The sequence below is a fragment of the Apodemus sylvaticus genome, chromosome 22 (assembly GCF_947179515.1).
Source record: "Apodemus sylvaticus chromosome 22, mApoSyl1.1, whole genome shotgun sequence".
In the NCBI taxonomy this organism is placed as follows: Eukaryota; Metazoa; Chordata; class Mammalia; order Rodentia; family Muridae; genus Apodemus; species Apodemus sylvaticus.
The window spans coordinates 10519407-10540942 of NC_067493.1; the positions used below are offsets into that span (position 1 = coordinate 10519407).

The 21536-nt window shown below is 41.8% G+C and overlaps 1 pseudogene; it reads right to left on the reverse strand.

Annotated features, from left to right (window-relative positions):
• The window catches only part of LOC127673291 (vomeronasal type-1 receptor 4-like), a 91374-nt pseudogene extending 70181 nt beyond the window's left edge, over positions 1-21193 (reverse strand).
• Positions 21194-21536: the final 343 nt, after the last annotated feature.

Below are 21536 nucleotides of genomic sequence, written 5' to 3' on the forward strand. Positions count from 1 at the left end.
TTATAAAAACCCTTTTCACTGTTATGTTTTTCTTTGAAGCATATGAGAATGATTTGTTTGAAGGTTTGTATGTTGTTAATGGGTTTTTCTTTAGATTTAGCCAAGAAAACACATTTAGCAACAAAGTCTTGAATGTCCAGGTCATCTCCAACACTGACTAGGATACTGCTTAGCATTGAGCCTTTGTGTCATGTATGCTTCTTCAAGAAAAACACTGTGCACTCCAACAACACACAGAAAAAGGGTTCTTCCAACTCTTCCCAATTGCTTTCTTGAATATATCTGTGTAATTTCTTCTTGTTTATACTTCAAGATAATATTATGCAAAAGTGATTGGAAAATAATTTTCAATATTGCAAATAGGTTATGGATACACAGTTGTTATGAAAATAATAGTCTGTTTGGAAAGAGGCTAGAATACAATACATTTTAAGTTGGAAACACATATCTGATCATAATCACAAGACAAAGTAAACCATTCCCCATATAATTTCGGGTGAACAACATTAGAGTATCTTTTCTTTCATATCAAGAGAGTGGAAACAACATACTTTAGAAAAAGATAAAGTAGGGCACTTGGATCTGTTTCTAGTTTTTTTTAAGTGAGATTTCAAAATTGGTCATGTGTAATGGGTTCACACCCTGCTATGTGAAGGCTTCTTCCTGCTAGGATAGACTGCTTTCTTCCTTGTAGAGTCTGCTTCTTTCTACAGAAAATATCCTCATGTAATATGGAGTCTGCTTTCTACTATATGACAGCAATACAATGAATGTGGGAGCTGCTTCCTTCTAGATAAAGTGTCTCCCTTTTTTAGGAAAGGTGCAAGTATAATTCATTAGGAAGCAAGAGCTTCCTTTTGATAGTTTCCATTTTCAGGCTGTAATATCTTTTTCTGTTGCTTTTCTTTTGCCACTTACCTTCATTATACACGTAGGTTAAAAATCCTATGTTCAAAACTAGACATTTAAAGACTTCTTAAGATAATTTAACTAATTAAATAACACAAGTCTGTCTAAAGAAAATTTAGCAGTGTATATAATTTTTTTCCTAATAAAAGGAAATAAACATGTACGCTTATTGTTTTTATAATTCTGCAGAAGAATTCATGTGGAGTATTCTTCAAGGAAGATTTTTTTCAATGGTAAGCACAACAGAGTATTAGCCACACTCATCATAAGCTCCATGAATGGATATCACTGGAAGAAAACATTTCTTTAATTTCAGCACCTCAAAATTGTCAGGATCCTGAATATAATTGCTGATGAAACTCAAAAGGAGGAAGTTGTCTAGTGGTGAGTTAGCCATCTTTTATTAAATATTTACTTTTATGTGAATATATATTTTTGTCCATATATATGTATATGTACCACATGTGAGACTAATGTCCATGGATGTCAGGAAAAGATTTAGGAACCAAATCGGTTGTTTGCTGTGCTGCAAGTGCCTCCTGGGAACTTCTCTGCAAAAGCAACAATTACTCATGTCTCCTGATCTAACTCAACAATCACAGAATAGTTATTTAGGGAAAAGTATTTTTTATTCATTGACAAAAATCCTACATGATAGCTCACACTAGAAGGATTTTTCCAGTCACTAACAATATAAGTTCTTCAATGCACATGCAGTGGAGTTCTCTATAGCATGAAGCCAACAAAGAATGGCACACACAGCATAGATGAATCATTTCAAAACCTTGCTCTGGAGCACGGAAGACATACAGAGTGACTATGTTTCTACTCTCCCATACTCCGTAACACTTGGAAATTTTTGAGTGAAATGTGGGCATGCCATAACAAGATATGGTTAAGGAGAACGCTTTATTTTAGATACAAAAAGAAAACATCCGGGGGGGGGGGGGTGCGGGGAATAGCAAAAGAAGATCTGAAGACAGTGGGAAGAAGACCAAGGGAATCAAGACGACACTGTCTCATGAGAAGAACCAAGAGGAGGAACCTGAGAATAAGAGGGCAAGAGCCGATGAATAAAGTTTATGACAAATTATTTTAAAATGTCGAATTACTTTATAAAAGTTTATAAATATTTTATAACGTGAAATGACAAATTTTATAGGAAAGAGAAGTTGGAGGGAAAGTAAAACTCAGTATATGCAGAGGTTTAAAACTAGATGGCAGGCATAGTGCAGAAAGGAGGCGGTGGTATGCGTAATGCTGTAACACTCTACTCTCAACAGTGGTCAAATCATAGAAACAGAAACTAAACAGAGATACAGTGAAACTAACAAAAGTTATGGACCAAATGGATCTAACAGATATTTATAGGATATTCCATCCTCAAGCAAAAGAATATACCTTCTCAGCACCTCATGATACCTTCTCCAAAATTAACCATGTAACTGGTCACAAAACAGGCCTCAACAGATACAGAAATACTGAAAATATTCCATGCACCTTATCAGATCACCATGGCCTAAGGCTGGTCTTAAGCTCAAACAAAAACAATTGAAAACACACATACATGTGGACTTGGAACAATGGTCTTCTCAACAATAGCTTGGTCAAGGAAGAAACAAAGAAAGAAATTAAAGACTTTTTAGAATTTAATGAAAATGAAGACATATCATACCAAAACTTATGGGACACAATGAAAGCAGTGGTAAGAGGAAAACTCATACCTCAGATTGCCTCCAAAAAGAGAATGGAGAGACCTTGCACTACAGCTTGACAGTGCACTTGAAGGCTCTAGAACAAAAGGAAGCAAATACCCCCAAAAGGAGTAGACGGCAGGAAATAATCAAACTTAGATCAGAAATCAACCAAGCAGAAGCAAAAAGAGCTATACAAAGAATCAACAAAACAAGGAGCTGGTTCTTTGAGAAAAATAAAGATAGATAAATCCTTAGCCAGACTAACCAGAGGGCACGGAGACAGTATCCAAATTAATAAAATCAGAAATGAAAAGGGAGACAAAACAACAGGAACTGGAAATTCAAAAAAAATCATCAGATTCTACTACAAGAGTTTATACTCAACAAAGTTTGAAAATCTGGATGAAATGGACAACTTTCTAGATACATACCATGTGCCAGTGTTAAAAAAGCATCAGATAAACCATCTAAATAGTCCCATATGCCCTGAGGAAATAGAGGCAGTCATGAAAAGTCTCCCGTCCAAAAAAAAAAAAAAAAAAAAAAAAAAAGAAAGCCCAGGACCAGATGGATTTAGCGGGGAATTCTATCAGATCTTCAAAGAAGAGTTAATACTGATACTCTTCAAACTTTTCCACAAAATAGAAACTCAAGGAACACTACCCAACTCATTCTATGAAGCCACAATAACGCTTATACCGAAACCAAACAAAAACCAAACAAGGAAGGAGAACTTTAGACCAATCTCCCTCATGAACATAAATGCAAAAATACTGAACAAAATCCTGGCTAACCGAATCCAAGAATGCATCAAAACTATACTTCACCACGATCAGGTAGGCTTCATCTCAGGGATGCAGATGGTTCAATATATGGAAATCCGTCAATGTAATTCACTACATAAACAAACTAAAGAAAAAAACCACATGGTTATTTCATTAGATGCTGAAAAGGCTTTTGTCAAAATCCAGCATCCCTTCATGATAAAAGTCTTGGAGAGATCGGTAATCCAAGGCCCATACCTAAACATAGCGAAAGCAATATACTGCAAACTAGTAGCAAACATCAAACTAAATGGAGAGAAACTTGAAGCAATCCCACTAAAATTGGGGACCAGACAAGGCTGTTCACTCTCTTCCTATCTATTCAATATAGTACATGAAGTTCTAGCTAGAGCAATCAGGCAACAAAAGGAAGTAAAAGGTATACAAATTGGAAAATAAGAAGTCGAAATATTACTATTCACAGATGATATGATAGTATACTTAAGTGACCCCAAGACTTCCACCAGAGAACTCCTAAAGCTGATAAACGAGTTCAGCAAAGTGGCTGGATATAAACTTAACTCAAACAAATCAGTGGCCTTCCTCTATTCAAAGTATAAACAAGATGAGAAAGAAATTATTTCTGTTGCCCATACACTCATAGGTTTGTGAGGCCACCTCTGGGATTTTGGTTGACTTACTAGAGGGCACATTCTTACAGAAAACTGATTCTCCTTGCCTGAAAGTCAGGAACTGTCCATAGCTACTCTGTTAGTATTGGGGTGTCATGAACCCCTTTCTCAGGCAAGGAAATTGCTTGTCCTATCTAGTATTGTGCCTGTCTTATGCAGTCAAACACAGCAGCTGAGAATTCATGACTGCGGTGGTCCTGTCATAGCCAGTAGGTACTGTTTGCCTCTAATTATCCACAACATTTGACTCATAAGTTCTTTCCATGCTATTGTCCATGATGTTATCTGAACCTTCAGTGATGGGTATGATATAGAGATCTAATTTTTGACTGGGCATGACCGAGTCACTCATTCTCTGCACTTTAGTCATTGTGATAACCATGTTCACAGCACCCAGATGCTTCAATGATGATATCTGAGTGTTGCACTAATTTATGGCTATGGATATAAGAATTTAGAGGGTAGTTTAATAATGTGTCCATTTAGGGAAAGAATGGAGTTTGTTGAGTCCATGGGGCCTGGGAGTTCCCCTAGCATGGTTTCTGGTATCATTTGTAGCATCAGGCTTCCTAAAGAAAAGTGGTTTTCATCCCATGTGTCACAACTATCAGAAAACTCTTATTTTTGGCTATCTTAACATTTCTCGACCATAAACTAACTTTCTTTTTTTTTTTTTTTTTTTTTTTTTTTTTTTTTGGGTCGGTTTTTTTTTTTTAATTTTTTTATTCGATATAATTTATTTACATTTCAAATGATTTCGCCTTTTCTAGCCCCCCCACTCCCCGAAAGTCCCGTAAGCCCCCTTCTTTTCCCCTGTCCTCCCTCCCACCCCTTTCCAGTTCCCCGTTCTGGTTTTGCCGAATACTGTTTCACTGAGTCTTTCCAGAACCAGGGACCGCTCCTCCTTTCTTCTTGTATCTCATTTGATGTGTGGATTATGTTTTGGGTATTCCAGTTTTCTAGGTTAATAACCACTTATTAGTGAGTGCATACCATGATTCACCTTTTGAGTCTGGGTTACCTCATTTAGTATGATGTTCTCTAGCTCCATCCATTTGCCTAAGAATTTCATGAATTCGTTGTTTCTAATGGCTGAATAGTACTCCATTGTGTAGATACACCACATTTTTTGCATCCACTCTTCTGTTGAGGGATACCTGGGTTCTTTCCAGCATCTGGCAATTATAAATAGGGCTGCTATGAACATAGTAGAGCATGTATCCTTATTACATGGTGGGGAATCCTCTGGGTATATGCCCAGGAATGGTATAGCAGGATCTTCTGGAAGTGAGGTGCCCAGTTTTCGGAGGAACCGCCAGACTGATTTCCAGAGTGGTTGTACCAATTTGCAGCCCCACCAGCAGTGGAGGAGTGTTCCTCTTTCTCCACACCCTCTCCAACACCTGCTGTCTCCTGAATTTTTAATCTTAGCCATTCTGACTGGTGTAAGATGAAATCTTAGTGTTGTTTTGATTTGCATTTCCCTAATGACTAATGAAGTTGAGCATTTTTTAAGATGCATCTCCGCCATCTGAAGTTCTTCAGGTGAGAATTCTTTGTTTAACTCTGTACCCCATTTTTAATAGGGTTGTTTGGTTTTCTGGAGTCTAACTTCTTGAGTTCTTTATATATATTGGATATTAGACCTCTATCTGATGTAGGATTGGTGAAGATCTTTTCCCAATTTGTTGGTTGCCGATCTGTCCTCTTGATGGTGTCCTTTGCCTTACAGAAACTCTGTAACCTTATGAGGTCCCATTTGTCAATTCTTGCTCTTAGAGCATACGCTATTGGTGTTCTGTTCAGAAACTTTCTCCCTGTACCGATGTCCTCAAGGGTCTTCCCCAGTTTCTTTTCTATTAGCTTCAGAGTGTCTGGCTTTATCTGGAGGTCCTTGATCCATTTGGATTTGAGCTTAGTACAAGGAGACAAGGATGGATCAATTCGCATTCTTCTGCATGCTGACCTCCAGTTGACCCAGCACCATTTGTTGAAAAGGCTATCTTTCTTCCATTGGATGTTTTCAGCCTCTTTGTCAAGGATCAAGTGGCCATAGGTGTGTGGGTTCATTTCTGTATCTTCAATCCTGTTCCATTGATCCTCCTGCCTGTCACTGTACCAATACCATGCAGTTTTTAACACTATTGCTCTGTAGTATTGCTTGAGGTCAGGGATACTGATTCCCCCAGATTTTCTTTTGTTGCTGTGAATAGTTTTAGCTATCCTGGGTTTTTTGTTGTTCCAGATGAATTTGATAATTGCTCTTTCTAACTCTGTGAAGAATTGAGTTGGGATTTTGATGGGTATTGCATTGAATCTGTATATTGCTTTTGGCAAAATGGCCATTTTAACTATATTGATTCTACCGATCCATGAGCATGGGAGGTTTTCCCATTTTTTGAGGTCTTCTTCCATTTCCTTCTTCAGAGTCTTGAAGTTCTTGTCATACAGATCTTTCACATGTTTGGTAAGAGTCACCCCAAGATACTTTATACTGTTTGTGGCTATTGTGAAGGGGGTCATTTCCCTAATTTCTTTCTCAGCCTGCTTATCCTTTGAGTATAGGAAGGCCACTGATTTGCTTGAGTTGATTTTATAACCTGCCACTTTGCTGAAGTTGTTTATCAGCTGTAGGAGCTCTCTAGTGGAGTTTTTTTGGGTCACTTAGGTAGACTATCATGTCGTCTGCAAATAATGATAGTTTGACTTCCTCCTTTCTAATTTGTATCCTTATGTTGTCGAATTGCCCGAGCTAGTACCTCAAGTACAATATTGAGAAGATAAGGAGAAAGGGGGCAGCCTTGTCTGGTCCCTGATTTCAGTGGGATTGCTTCAAGTTTCTCTCCATTTAGTTTGATGCTGGCTACCAGTTTGCTGTATATTGCTTTTACTATGTTTAGGTATGGGCCTTGAATTCCTGTTCTCTCCAAGACTTTAAGGATGAAAGGATGCTGAATTTTGTCAAATGCTTTTTCAGCATCCAATGAAATGACCATGTGGTTTTGTTCTTTGAGTTTGTTTATGTAGTGGATTGTATTGATGGATTTCCATATATTGAACCAACCCTGCATTCCCGGGATAAAGCCTACTTGATCATGGTGGATGATCGTTTTGATGTGTTCTTGGATTCGGTTGGCAAGAATTTTATTGAGTATTTTTGCATCGATGTTCATAAGGGAAATTGGTCTGAAGTTCTCTTTCTTTGTTGGATCTTTGTGTGGCTTTGGTATCAGCATAATTGTGGCCTCGTAGAAGGAATTGGGTAGTGTTCCTTCTGTTTCTATTCTGTGGAATAGTTTGAAGAGTATTGGTATTAACTCTTCTTTGAAGGTCTGGTAGAATTCTGCACTGAAACCATCTGGTCCTGTGCTTTTTTTGGTTGGAAGACTTTCTATGACTCCTATTTCTTTAGGCTTTATGGGACTGTTTAAATGGTCTAATTGGTCCTGATTTAATTTTGGTATTTGGTATCTGTCAAGGAAATTGTCCATTTCCCCCAGATTCTCCAGTTGTGTTGAGTACAGGCTCTTGTAGTGGGATCTGATGATTTTTTGGATTTCCTCAGTTTCCGTTGTTATATCTCCCTTTTCATTTCTAAGTTTGTTAATTTGGATACTTTCTCTGTGCCCTTTGGTCAGTCTGGCTAAGGGTTTATCTATCTTGTTGATTTTCTCAAAGAACCAGCTCCTGGTTTTGTTGATTTTTTGTATGATTCTCTTTGTTTCTACTTGATTGATTTCGGCCCTGAGTTTGATGATTTCCTGCCTTCTACTCCTCCTGGGTGAAATAGCTTCTTTTTGTTCTAGGGCTTTCAGGTGTGTCATTAAGCTGGTAATGTATGCTCTCTCCATTTTCTTTTTGGAGTCACTCAGGGCTATGAGTTTTCCTCTTAGCACTGCTTTCATTGTGTCCCATAGATTTGGGTATGTTGTGTTTTCATTTTCATTGTGTTCTAAAAAGTCTTTAATTTCTTTCTTTATTTCTTCCTTGACCAAGGTATCATTGAGTAGAGTATTGTTCAATTTCCATGTGTATGTGGGTTTTCTATTGTTTCTGTTGCTATTGAAGACCACTTTTACTCCATAGTGATCAGATAGGAGGCATGGGATTAGTTCGATCTTCTTATATTTGTTGAGGTCTCTCTTGTGACCAATTATATGGTCGATTTTGGAGAAGGTACCATGAGGTGCTGAAAAAAAGGTATATTCTTTTGTTTTAGGATAGAATGTTCTATATATATCTGTTAAATCTAATTGGTCCAAAGCTTCAATTAGTTTCATTGTGTCCTTGTTTAGTTTCTGTTTTCCTGATCGGTCCATTGAGGAAAGTGCAGTGTTGAAGTCACCCACAATTATTGTGTTAGGTGCAATGTGTGCTTTGAGTTTTAATAAAGTTTCTTTTATGAAAGAGGGTGCCCTTGTATTTGGAGCATAGATCTTCAGGATTGAGAGTTCTTCTTGTTGTATTTTTCCTTTGACCAGCAAGAAGTGTCCCTCAGAGTCTCTTTTGATGACTTTGGGTTGAAAGTCAATTTTATCTGATATTAAAATGGCTACTCCAGCTTGTTTCCTGAGACCATTTGCTTGTAAAATTGTCTTCCAGCCTTTTACTCTAAGGTAGTGTTTGTCTTTGACCCTGAGGTGTGTTTCCTGTAAGCAGCAAAATGTAGGGTCCTGTTTACGTATCCAGTCAGTTAGTCTGTGTCTTTTTATTGGGGCATTAAGTCCATTGATGTTAAGAGATATTAAGGAATAGTGATTGTTACTTCCTATCATTTTTGATGTTATTTTTTAAATTTGATTGCTTAACTTCTTTTGGGTTTGTTGAAAGGTTACTATCTTGCTTTGTCCAGGGTGAAGTTTCCCTCCTTGTATTGGTGTTGTCCTCCTATTATCCTTTTTAGGGCTGGGTTTGTGGATAGATATTGGGTAAACTTGGTTTTGTCGTGAAATATCTTAGTTTCTCCATCTATGGTGATTGAGAGTTTTGCTGGATATAGTAGTTTTGGTTGGCATTTGTGTTCTCTTAGAGTCTGCATGAGATCTGCCCAGGACCTTCTAGCCTTCATAGTCTCAGGTGAAAAGTCTGCTGTGATTCTGATAGGTCTTCCTTTATATGTTACTTGGCCTTTTTCTCTTACTGCCTTTAATATTCTTTCTTTGTTTAGAACATTTGGTGTTTTGATTATTATGTGACGGGAAGTATTTCTGTTCTGGTCCAGTCTGTTTGGAGTTCTGTAGGCTTCTTGTATATTCATGGGCATCTCTCTCTTTAGGTTAGGGAAGTTTTCTTCCATAATTTTATTGAAGATATTTGCTGGCCCTTTAAGTTGTAAATCTTCACTCTCATCTATGCCTATAATCCTTAGGTTTGGTCTTCTCATTGTGTCCTGGATTTCCTGGATATTTTGGGTTACAAGCTTTTTGCATTTTGCATTTTCTTTAACTGTTGAGTCCATGGTTTCTATGGAATCTTCAGCATCTGAGATTCTTTCTTCTATTTCTTGTATTCTGTTGTTGATATTTGCATCTCTGTCCCCTGATTTCTTCACAAGGCTTTCTATCTCCAAAGTTGTCTCCCTTTGAGTTTTCTTAGTTGTTTCTACTTCTGATTTTAGATCCTGGATGGTTTTGCTTAGCTCCTTCACTTGCTTGTTTGTGCTTTCCTGTAATTCTTTAAGAGATTTTTGTGTTTCCTCTTTCATGACCTCAGCCTGTTGACCAACGTTCTCCTGTATTTCTTTAAGAGATTTTTGTGTTTTGTCTTTCATGACCTCAGCCTGTTGATCATAGTTCTCCTGTATTTCTTTAAGTGTTTTTTCCATTTCCTCCTTGTTGGCGTTTGTATTCTCCTGGATTTCTTTCAATGATTTTTGTGTTTCCCTTGCAAGGGCTTCTAACTTTTGATCCATTTTCTCCTGAATTTCTTTAAGTATGTCCTTCATGTGTTCCTATACCAGCATCATGACCAGTGATTTTAAATCCAAATCTTGTTTTACTGGTGTGATGGGGTATCCAGGACATGCTGGTAGAGGAGAATTGGGTTCAGATGTTGCCATATTGCCTTGATTTCTGTTAGTGACGTTCCTGCGTTTGCCTTTTGCCATCTAGCTCTCACTGGTGTTACTTGGTCTTGTCAGTGCTGGACTCACCAGTGCAAGCTGCCCCTTCCCCGTTGGCCTCTGGTGCACAGCTTACACCCTGCACTGCCTGTAGACAGGGTGCTGCTGTCCAGGCTGTTCAGATCCCGAAGCAGGCACCTGAAGGGTTCTGCTGGGGCCCACAGGATTTACCGGAGCACACCGACTTCTCCCAGCTGGCCGCCCGGAAGCCCCCGCTAGCCTCTTGAGGGACCTGGAGATGTGGTGTGGCCGCCCAGGCTGATCTGAAGCGGAGAGAGTTGAGCTGAGGGCTTCCGCCTGAGGTCTTGCCCCAGATTGTGTCTGTGGACCAGATGGAGCCCGTGTGCACCCCCAGGGAGCGCCGAAGGTGTATGCTGCTGTGATCTCCCCTGTGTTCCGCTCACTCCGCTGGGCAGCCAATTCCCCAACCAGGCTGGCGCACACAAGGTTAGCCTGGCCGCCCAGTTCCTGAGTCCAGGCAAAAGCCTGGGAGGCCAAGGTCCGAGCAAAGCTCCCCTAGGGCTATGACTGTTAATTGGGTCCGCCAGGTGACCCGGATGGCCGGCGTGCGCGTCCGCGCTCCCCGAAAGCACCGGGAGAGTCTGCTGTGCTAACAATCTCCTGGGCGGGTTGACACACAGATGGCCCACCAAGCCGCCCAGTTCTTGGGCTCAGTCCTGTGCCTTTTGGGGCCTAGACCCCCGTTTTGTTAGCCTCATGCTACGCTTGTTAGCCATCTCTGCCCTCCCGAGCACTCTGGGTCCTGTAGGCAAAATGGCGGCGCGTGCGCCGGCCAGGGCAAAAAAACCTCCTGGCTGGGTTGGCACCCCGATGGCTACCCGAACAGCCCAGGGCCTGGGTGCAGGCCAACGCTCATCGGGCTCAGACCCCTGTGGTGTTGGCCTCGGATTATGTTTGTGTACCTCAGTCTGTCCAATCTCTGGAGTCCGAAATCAAGATGGAGGTGAGTCTCTCCTGACTGGCGGGAAGCTGAGTTCTGAAGTGGCTTCCGTGCAGTGAAAGGCTCCGCAGAACCGCAGCTGCTTGCCGCCCGGCTGGTCAGCTAAGGTCAGTGGTCGTGGGCGCAGGGCCTAACTGGACCCTGTGTCGCCTTGGTTCCACTGCTGATGGCCCTTCAGCTGGACCAGCCACTGCTGCCGCCGCCCGGATCATAAACTAACTTTCATTGCTACCTCAAAACAGTAATTTTGCTACTGTGTGGTGTCATAATTCTTAATACCATTAGAAACAAGTTTTGATAGTATAAATGATAATTATCTGTTTATATCCAATAGCATCCAGGAAATCTTTAAATCCAAAAGCTGGCAGTGTCTGTCGAATGCCTTTTGGGATGATAGACAAGAAGTTGCCAAATCCAAGTGCTCTATAATTAGGTCTTTGGGCATTAAGGGCTTTCCAGTGTATATCAAAATGTCATAATAAAATATTTTTGAGGAATTGTCAAGCATTCTGTTATCTGGAAGATGAGGAAAATTACCATTGCAGAACATGCAGAAGTCATTTTCCTTTCAATTAAAAGGTAAATAAATTTATTGTGCTCAAGAAACACTGGAAATACATTGAGTCCATTACTTCATATAATTAGCTTAAATAAAATGATCATCACTTTTTCTTTATGTGAGTAGGGATTCTCTATTATTTCAAAAATAGTAGATTTGTTTACTAAAATGTAATGTTTTCCATGGATGTTGTGTTGGACCCCTTTCATTCTGCAACTCAAGAGACAGAGGAAGACAGAGCTATGAATTTGAGGTTAATTTTGTCTGCAGACATTTCCAGAACATTCATTGCTACATACAGAGAATAATGTTCTCAAAAAGCATAAAAGGAAACAAAGAAGATTAATGTATTCATTACTTTTGAGTAAACACATTAATTTGGGGTAAATTTTTTAAGTAAAGTATTTTAAGAATATGGCATTATCTCTGAAGTTTAAATGAAACAATTAATATTCATCATAAAAACATAAAATATTTGATAATAGTATCCACAAAGAGTGATTAAATATTCAGAATATTTAAAACATATTTCACTTTAAGCTTTATCTTGTTTTTAATGATGTGTGTTTAGCTGTTGTATGTGAGTATGAGTGCCATGCCAGCAGAGCCCAGAGGCTTATGATCTCCTACACCCAGATCTGGACATGGTTGTGAGCTGCTCATTGGAGCTAGGAACCCAGCACAGAGGCAAAGAGCAGCAGTATGCACTCTCAGCCACTGACTCCCCTCTCTACCATAAAGAAAATATTTAAAACTTAATCTGAAGAAAACAAAAACATAAAATAAGTGAGAAATGGATTCATGACCGGCATAAGTTTTTAAACTATTCAGGAATGTCCAAAATGTGTGAAAAATGAGACCCAATGTCACCAATAGTTATGTAAATGCAGTGATGAGATGCTAATCAGAATAGCAAAGACAGATCATTACACACCTTATAAACAGGTGTTTAAAAATACCTCTTACGCAAATAAAAGCAAGAGGTTAAGGGGCTGAACATATAGAGAAATAAGAATCTTAACACAGACTTCATTGAAAGTAAAATGTTGTAGAATCTCTACAATTTACTATTGGTTTTGCTTTAACAAAATTGAAAAATAATTACCAAGTTCCAATGTAGTATTACTGCATCTCCCACACATTGAGACATCAGATCTTGTTATTTATAATAGCAAATGCTGGGCAAAGATATGGGGATATGAGAAGATACTGTGACACACATGGAATTATCAGTATTGAGGATAAACAAGGCATCTGGTTTTCCCTGGTTTTCTGAGTCTCAGTAGTTCTCATGAAGAATTTGCAAAGATGAAATCATTCCTCTCTTGAATGTTTGGAGTGATTAGGTTCTCAGACCTTCTGATTCTGAATATATTTGTGTAAAATGTTTATTCAACTGAAGACAAAATGTTTGCGTTTATAATTCTACACCTTGCACAGGAATTAATGTTAAATTATTCAAAAGCTGAAATGCTAAAACTCCCATTGGAAAATGCTAACAATACAAGATGTAGGTAGAGGCAACAATATGAATAGCACAGAAAAGGCACCAAGAATTAAGGAGAGCAGATTTAAAAGATTTCTGCACCTTAAAAGAAAATACCAGCCAGTGGACATGTAACTTACAGAATGGGAGAAAAATCATTGGCTTTTGTACAAGCAAGTTGAAGACAACTGTTTCATACAGAACATAGAAGAACTAGAAAAGGACGTCAGAAAGAGCTTCTAGTGAATGCCTTCGAAGCAGTTCAAAAACAGGAAAAAGCGTGTTCCCTGAAGACCATGAGTACAAGTGATCCAGCTGGAGTACAGGTCAAAAATTGGCATTGTAACCTACTATCTCTGCTGAGCTCTTCTCAAGTGACACAGACGGTATAAGGTTCACAGTCAAGCACAAGACAAATGCTAAGCAAGACACTGTGCCTCCCTCACCTCTGTCACAGACTGGGTCTGAAACTAACTACCAATCCCCAAAACAAATACAAAAAGAAAAAATCCTGATGATGTGATTTTTCCCCCATAAATTGGACGTGGGTTTATAAACATCGTCCTGAAGATTATACTTTTTATGCAATAATTTGTTGACATGTACAGAGTTGTATTCGAATTTAAACCAAGTTTTAAAATAAAACTGAACACAAAAACCATAAAATGGAATCATTAAGAGGCCAAAAAAATACATCCTCAGGACACTTGGAAGACACTTGGGAGGATCTTTGCAGTTGAGTAAGAGTGATCTTAATTTAATGATATTGTCCTATTTTTACAAGAGTTCTCTGTTTATAACAGATTGTGCCTTGTCTCATCTGCAGCTGATGAATAATGGATCTGATTAGAAGACTGCCTAGAGACCAGCAGTCACATCTGTAGCCGCCAGCCAGCTGCTCCATTCAAACCGGGCACCTGGGAAGGGAAGATGGGGATAGACTGGAAGGCAGCAAAAAAGAGACAAACCAGGACAACCCAATTGCTGATCGAGGTCCAAAGTTTAATGGGTGACTGAGAATTTAAGGTTTGGGGGCAAGAGCCTTCCCTGCAAGGTTCCGAGGATCCGCTCAGCAGACATTGGCTCCACTGCTAGGTGGGTGTCAGCTCCACTGAGCCACCCTGCTCAGCGGGGTCCTGCTTAATTCTGGAAACTGTAGATCCAGAAGAACAAGGAGCAAGAGAGTGCTCCGCCCCAGGTGGGGGAGGCTTGTGGCTGAGGTCTGGAAATTCCCACTCAGAAGGCTGAACCCGGAGGGGACACATGCCCTTGGGTCTTGTGCATGCATGACTTTAGACCATTTGGATCTGTTTTAGGCTTAAATCAAAGTGCTTTGATCAAATGAATAATCTGCCATATCTTATGTATTTATTGTAGTGATTTGTATTAAAAGAATCAGAAGTGCAGATAAGTTATTTATCATCTGTTTAATTAAACTGCCTTGGTTTAGCTTACAATTCTTTAAAAGTTCTTCATTAAAACATTGAAAAATGCAATTGACAGACGCTTGTATAGCTTACAAAGTTATTTTTGAAAGTCTTACATTACTTAAATTATTCCAAGTAACAGTGGATTGTGAATTAAGAAAGACAAACCATATTATTTTTTGACACACTTAAGACTGAGAGTAACTAATAATGCTCTTCTTTATAATGTAAAGACTTTTCAGGCAAAATCCAACTTAAAATTTCCCTTTCCATGCCAATTTCCCAGTGTCCACTCTTAATTGCTAGTAATTTTTTTTTTACCTTAAAGATGAAGTTATTCACAACTTTTGAGCATATGAGAGTAGAAACATTGTCAGACAGCTTTAATTGACATTGTCTCCACACCTCCAGTTATCAGGAATATATTTTTTACTGCCTTGCTTGCACTGCATTAAATATTCATCAGTTTCTTGAAGGGGGTCATGTTTTTACAAGTATTTTCATGTAACTATTGCAGTTGTGGTCAAGAAAAGGAAAATTTTCTGCTTGAAACTGTGTTGATTTAAGTGATGTGTGATCTGTCACCATCTTCAGGCACTGTGTGATTCCCTAGGAAACTAGCAGGCCTCTCTGTAACGGTAAATCGTGCATGCTTGGCCATGCGAACTATAAATCACAGCTAGCAGCGTGATTTCTGGTGGCATGAGGAATGAAACGGTTTAAAAGCTATGACCAATGGACTGATCTAGCCATTAAATACTGTATGTCTGTCTGTAGTCTGAGCTACTGGCCTCAGTGATCAGTATTACGGTATGCCTTCAATAACCATCCCTGTTGGACTAAGACTGGCGTTTGTGTGGCTTGTGGGCAACTCTTGGTGTCCCAGTAAGCTTACAAACTAAGGATGTGAGCCTGACTTTGTGGTTTCACCTCCCCAGTGCTTCTTCCAGCACACTTATTCTTTTTGCATACTTGTCTGTTTTGTTATGTCCTTTAGACGCAGCTCCATAGCCCTGACTTTCTTGAACTTTCTAAATCAACTTCGTAGTCACAGAGATTAATCTGCCTCTGTATCCTGAGTGCTGAAATTAAAGTTAACTTTGGTTAAGTTTAATTAAAAGTAACTTTGTTTTTTTTTTTAATTTCACAGGTTTAAAATGCTTCTGCTAAATTTATAGCAATACTTCAGTATTTTCTATCGATCAAAATGAGACATGTTACTAATTTTGGTAATTGTTGAATTTTTAAAAATGTGTGAGATTATTTCAAGATGGTTGAAATATTGCAAAAAGTGAATAAAAATTTTTCTCATTCAACTTTATTCAGACTAGATGAACCGCTGTTCTGGGTGTGGGGATATTCCGAAGGCAAAATGCCTGCTTTTCTAATGCAGTACACTCTATGCTACAACAAAAGAGCTTACAATGTAATCTCCTCCCCAAACCCGCATTACACCATATACACCCAGTTGAATTGTCAAATCCAGATTATTCTATCCATGTAGCAACATTATCTCATCTCTTGACACCTTTCACACTTTACCAATAATCACAATGCTACCTTTTGTGGCAAAAGAAAATAAAGTATTCTGGTGAAATTCTAAGCAGGGAATAAATGTAGCATTTCACAACCTTCCTTGTTTACATTCAAATTTTATTTCCTGGGAAATAGACTCCATAACAAGATAAGATAAACTACTGCCCAGAAGACATACAAAATCAGAAAAAAAAATCTTGCTTAGGAGCCGGTCACCAAATAATAATTTGTGTAACATGCAGAGAAAGCTCACAGATAATTCAGTAGACAAGAGGCCAAGAACTAAATCAGAGATTTAAAACAGTGTTCAGGTTTATACAAAGAAAACTAATAAAAACTGTCCCTTTTTGTGAAATGGAAAATGAAAGTAAAACTAAAAATGAGATATCTGAATGAAACAACCTTAAAAGTGTTGGTACAGTTCATGTATACACTTGAGCCCAGTGCTCCTGGCTTAGTAGCTAGTTTACAGTTTAAGTAGCTAAGCTTATTCTCAGTTTAGAAAACAGCCTGTGGAGTTAGCTTGGAGGCAGGGGTGGATGTGGAGTGGCCTGCTCAGAAAGGCTGGCCAGGGGCGGGTGGGAGGCAAATCTCTGAGTTGAAGGCCAGCCTGGTCTCAGAGTGAGTTGTAGGACCAAACCCTAAAAACAAAGCAAAAAGAAAAGGAGGTATTAAGGAGTATTGCAGGCTACTTGCTGTGTACACCAAGAAAATTCACAGTTGAATTTTGAGATTAGTGTGGTTATTAGCACTTTCAGCTTGGAGCCAGCAGATCTGGTGGATGTGTCCAGCAGGTGGGTGGGAGGCAGTGAATCAGTGGGAGGGTGTTGGCAAGCGGGTGGGCTGGAGGCTGTGAGCTGGTGGGCGGGAGGTGGTGAGCGGGTGTGCGGGGGGGGGGGGGGGGGGGGGGGCTGGGAAAGGGCGGGCGCCGGGCAGGGAGCAGGCAGGCGGGAGGCGGGGGAGCAGGTGGGCGGGGTGACGAACGATTGGGCGCGGGGTGGGGAGCAGGCAGGCTGGATGCAGTCGAGCGGGTGGGCGGGGCACAGAGCGGGCGGGCGGGCACAAGGCAGAGAAAGGGCGGGTGGGGGGCGGAGAGTGGGCGGGCGGGGGCCGAGAGGGGGCGGGCGGGGGGAAGGGAGCGGGCAGGTGGGAGGAGAAGAGCCCTCCCATCCATGCTGAGGAAGCTGTGGATCAGCATTCCATTGGACACTGTGAAATGAGCAGAACCATTCCCAGGCAAGCAGCCTCACTTGCAGCTCACAGATAATTCAGGAGACAAGAGGCCAAGAACTAAATCAGAGATTTAAAACAGTGTTCAGGTTTATACAAAGAAAACTAATAAAAACTGTCCCTTTTTGTGAAATGGAAAATGAAAGTAAAACTAAAAATGAGATATCTGAATGAAACAACCTTAAAAGTGTGGGTACAGTTCATGTATACACTTGAGCCCAGTGCTCCTGGCTTAGTAGCTAGTTTACAGTTTAAGTAGCTAAGCTTATTCTCAGTTTAGAAAACAGCTTGTGGAGTTAGCTTGGAGGCTCAGAAAGGCTGGCCAGGGGCGGGTGGGAGGCAAATCTCTGAGTTGAAGGCCAGCCTGGTCTCAGAGTGAGTTGTAGGACCAAACCCTAAAAACAAAGCAAAAAGAAAAGGAGGTATTAAGGAGTATTGCAGGCTACTTGCTGTGTACACCAAGAAAATTCACAGTTGAATTTTGAGATTAGTGTGGTTATTAGCACTTTCAGCTTGGAGCAGGCAGATCTGGTGGGTGTGTCCAGCAGGTGGGAGGGAGGCAGTGAATCAGTGGGAGGGTGTTGGCAAGCGGGTGGGCTGGAGGCTGTGAGCAGGTGGGCAGGAGATGGTGAGCAGGTGGGCAGTGAGCGGGTGGGCGGGAGGCGGTAATTGGGTGGGCCGGGGGGGGGCGGTTGGGGGGGGCTGGGAACGGGCGGGCGCCGGGCAGGGAGCAGGCAGGCGGGAGGCAGAGGATCGGGTGGGCGGGGTGGCGAACGATCGGGCGCTGGGCGGGGAGCAGGCGGGCGGGAGGTGGGAGCGGGTGGGTGGGGGCACAGAGCAGGCGGGCGGGTGCAAGGCAGAGAAAGGGAGGGTGGGGGGCGGAGAGTGGGCGGGCGGGGGCCGAGAGGGGGCGGGCGGGGGGAAGGGAGCGGGCAGGTGGGAGGAGAAGAGCCCTCCCATCCATGCTGAGGAAGCTGTGGATCAGCATTCCATTGGACACTGTGAAATGAGCAGAACCATTCCCAGGCAAGCAGCCTCACTTGCAGCTCACAGATAATTCAGGAGACAAGAGGCCAAGAACTAAATCAGAGATTTAAAACAGTGTTCAGGTTTATACAAAGAAAACTAATAAAAACTGTCCCTTTTTGTGAAATGGAAAATGAAAGTAAAACTAAAAATGAGATATCTGAATGAAACAACCTTAAAAGTGTGGGTACAGTTCATGTATACACTTGAGCCCAGTGCTCCTGGCTTAGTAGCTAGTTTACAGTTTAAGTAGCTAAGCTTATTCTCAGTTTAGAAAACAGCCTGTGGAGTTAGCTTGGAGGCAGGGGTGGATGTGGAGTGGCCTGCTCAGAAAGGCTGGCCAGGGGCGGGTGGGAGGCAAATCTCTGAGTTGAAGGCCAGCCTGGTCTCAGAGTGAGTTGTAGGACCAAACCCTAAAAACAAAGCAAAAAGAAAAGGAGGTATTAAGGAGTATTGCAGGCTACTTGCTGTGTACACCAAGAAAATTCACAGTTGAATTTTGAGATTAGTGTGGTTATTAGCACTTTCAGCTTGGAGCCAGCAGATCCGGTGGGTGTGTCCAGCAGGTGGGAGGGAGGCAGTGAACAAGTGGGAGGGTGTTGGCAAGCGGGTGGGCTGTAGGCTGTGAGCGGGTGGATGGGAGGAGGTGAGCGGGTGGGCAGTGAGAGGGTGGGCGGGAGGCGGTAAGCAGGTGGGCCGAGTGGGCGCGGGGCGGGGAGCAGGCGGGCGGGAGGCGGTCGAGCGGGTGGGCGGGGGCACAGAGCGGGCGGGCGGGCACAAGGCAGAGAAAGGGCGGGTGGGGGGCGGAGAGTGGGCGGGCGGGGGGCGGAGAGTGGGCGGGCGGGGGGCAGGGAGCGGGCAGGTGGGAGGAGAAGAGCCCTCCCATCCATGCTGAGGAAGCTGTGGATCAGCATTCCATTGGACACTGTGAAGTGAGCAGAACCATTCCCATGCAAGCAGCCTCACTTGTAGTGCTGAAGAGGTTAAAATTCTTCTGGGGAGCCTTAGCAGCTAGAGAAGAGTCACCTCACGCCTCACCTGCACACTCGTGCAGTTAGAAGGCGCTCAGATCCACAGTGCACGGACTTGAGTTGGGGTGTCACGCAGTTAGAGCACACAGTTGTGTTCTGACTGGGAATTGGATTAAGCTAGCAAAGGTCCACTTGGGTGAATCTTGGTGTGGCGGGGGCGGGGCACCCATATGCTTCCTGCCCCAAATTTATAGAAGCAAAGTTCTGTTTGGGGGGGGGAGGTAGATGCATGCTTTAAAAGCATTATGACTCCGGGATCTCCAGGGCGTTTATTAGATTAGGGCTGTTATAACCAAGCCACTGGTGGCTTATGGTCAGCTCTAAGTTAGCTTAACTGAGCATCCTCAGAGATGGATGCATTTAACACAAAACCAAGAAATCGAACCCACTGCTGTCTCCTCCCTCCCACCCACATCTCCAGTATATGTGTTCTGAAGTTGAAATGGGGGTGATTTGAATACAGAATTCCTATTCTCAAACTGTTCCTTAATCTAAGGCTGCATTGTACTTTGGGGAGAGCTATAAATAATTCACCTTTAAAACAATAGACTCTGATTTGCTGAAGATGGTTGGTATTTTTTTCAGGTATGTCTCCCTGTTTGCACCCAGGTTTAAAGTGTCAGACTAAATTTTTAGAAGAAAATAGAGAAATTCAGGTACATTCATTAAAAAATATTCAGCAAAGTGAACCCTGACAGTTTCCTAATTTTCCAAGTGCTGGAGACAGCATTGCCATGCCAGGTTTTCATTCAAACCCCCGTGCTGTCCCTGTCTTTTTCACCCACCACTTCCTGTTCCTTTAGCCCCTCCCCTCCCTTTCCTTCCTGGATCTCTCTAATTATCTTGCTGTCATAACACCTGCTGTCAGCCCACTCTGTGAGTCCTGTGATCAGGGGTTCAGAAAAGGAGGTTTGGGTTAACGTGGCCATGAATGTATTCTGCCAAGGAAAATGTTCTTACTTTGACACAAGAAAATACTGAGTGACGGGCTCTGAGGAAGGGCTTGGCTCCTAAGGATTAGAATGTACACCAAGCACTTCCTGAGCAGCCTGCTGAGCCTGGTGGTCTTACTGTGGGCGTGCACCACGCGGGAGGCTGGCTTTTTTCCTGTCTCTAGTCTGGGTGGTGAGTGGGGGCTGGCACTGTACTGTCTCAGGTTCCTAGGACCTAAGGGGATCCTCAGCAACTCCTGGGGAAGGCTGGGAGTAACTTACCGGGAAGCTGATTTATCTGTCTAAAGGGTGGTGTGGGCATCACCACCCTCTTGTTTGATCTGCCTAGGATTTCCTCTTGGAGCTGTTGTACAGATAGAGGTGACATTGGTAAAATACCAAACAGATTTCTCATGTGGTCTATGGGTTTCAATTTCAATATAAATCAAAACAGTATGTCAGTGCCTCTTAAGAACCGCATTAAAGTCGGAACGGGAGCGCTCCCTCGTGTGGTTTCCTCTCACTGTGGAGGTGATGCAGCTCTGTTCAACACGAAGTACTTGTGTTTTGAGGATGCGCGCACTCCAGGGGACCAGATGATCACATGAAAAACCCAGTTTTTTCCTCGCATAAACAAAAATTTTTCTAGAAAAAGTTATTATAAATTAAGTATGTTAGTAATGTAACTCCGCCGGAGAAGGGAAGGGGCCAGAGATGTATTTTCTTGAAGAGATATATACAAGAAGCATAATTTCACACAATTAAAATATTTTGATGCACCTTCTAGAAAGTGGATGTTACCGGACTCATGAAGATCGACATCGGAGTAAAATTAACCAAGTGTGCCTCAGGGCTGTGGTGGCAGGTTTTAGTTACTTTTTAACTTAGAGTATATTAACTGTACATACTGAGGGGTTACAACATGGTGTTTTCACATGTGTGCAGTATGTGTCTGTGTCACATTCATCTCCGCAGTGTTTCATCCATGTTCCCGTCTGCCGCTCTCTGGAGCTTCTCCTCGTCTCAGAAATTCCTATTTGACTCCGATTCACATCATAGAAAAGGTAACATTGGCCTTTCCGGGGCTAATTTTCTTAAGGTAACCTCCATTTCCATAACATTGAGACGGTTTTCAAACCAATGGTGATATGTGGAGGATTGTAGT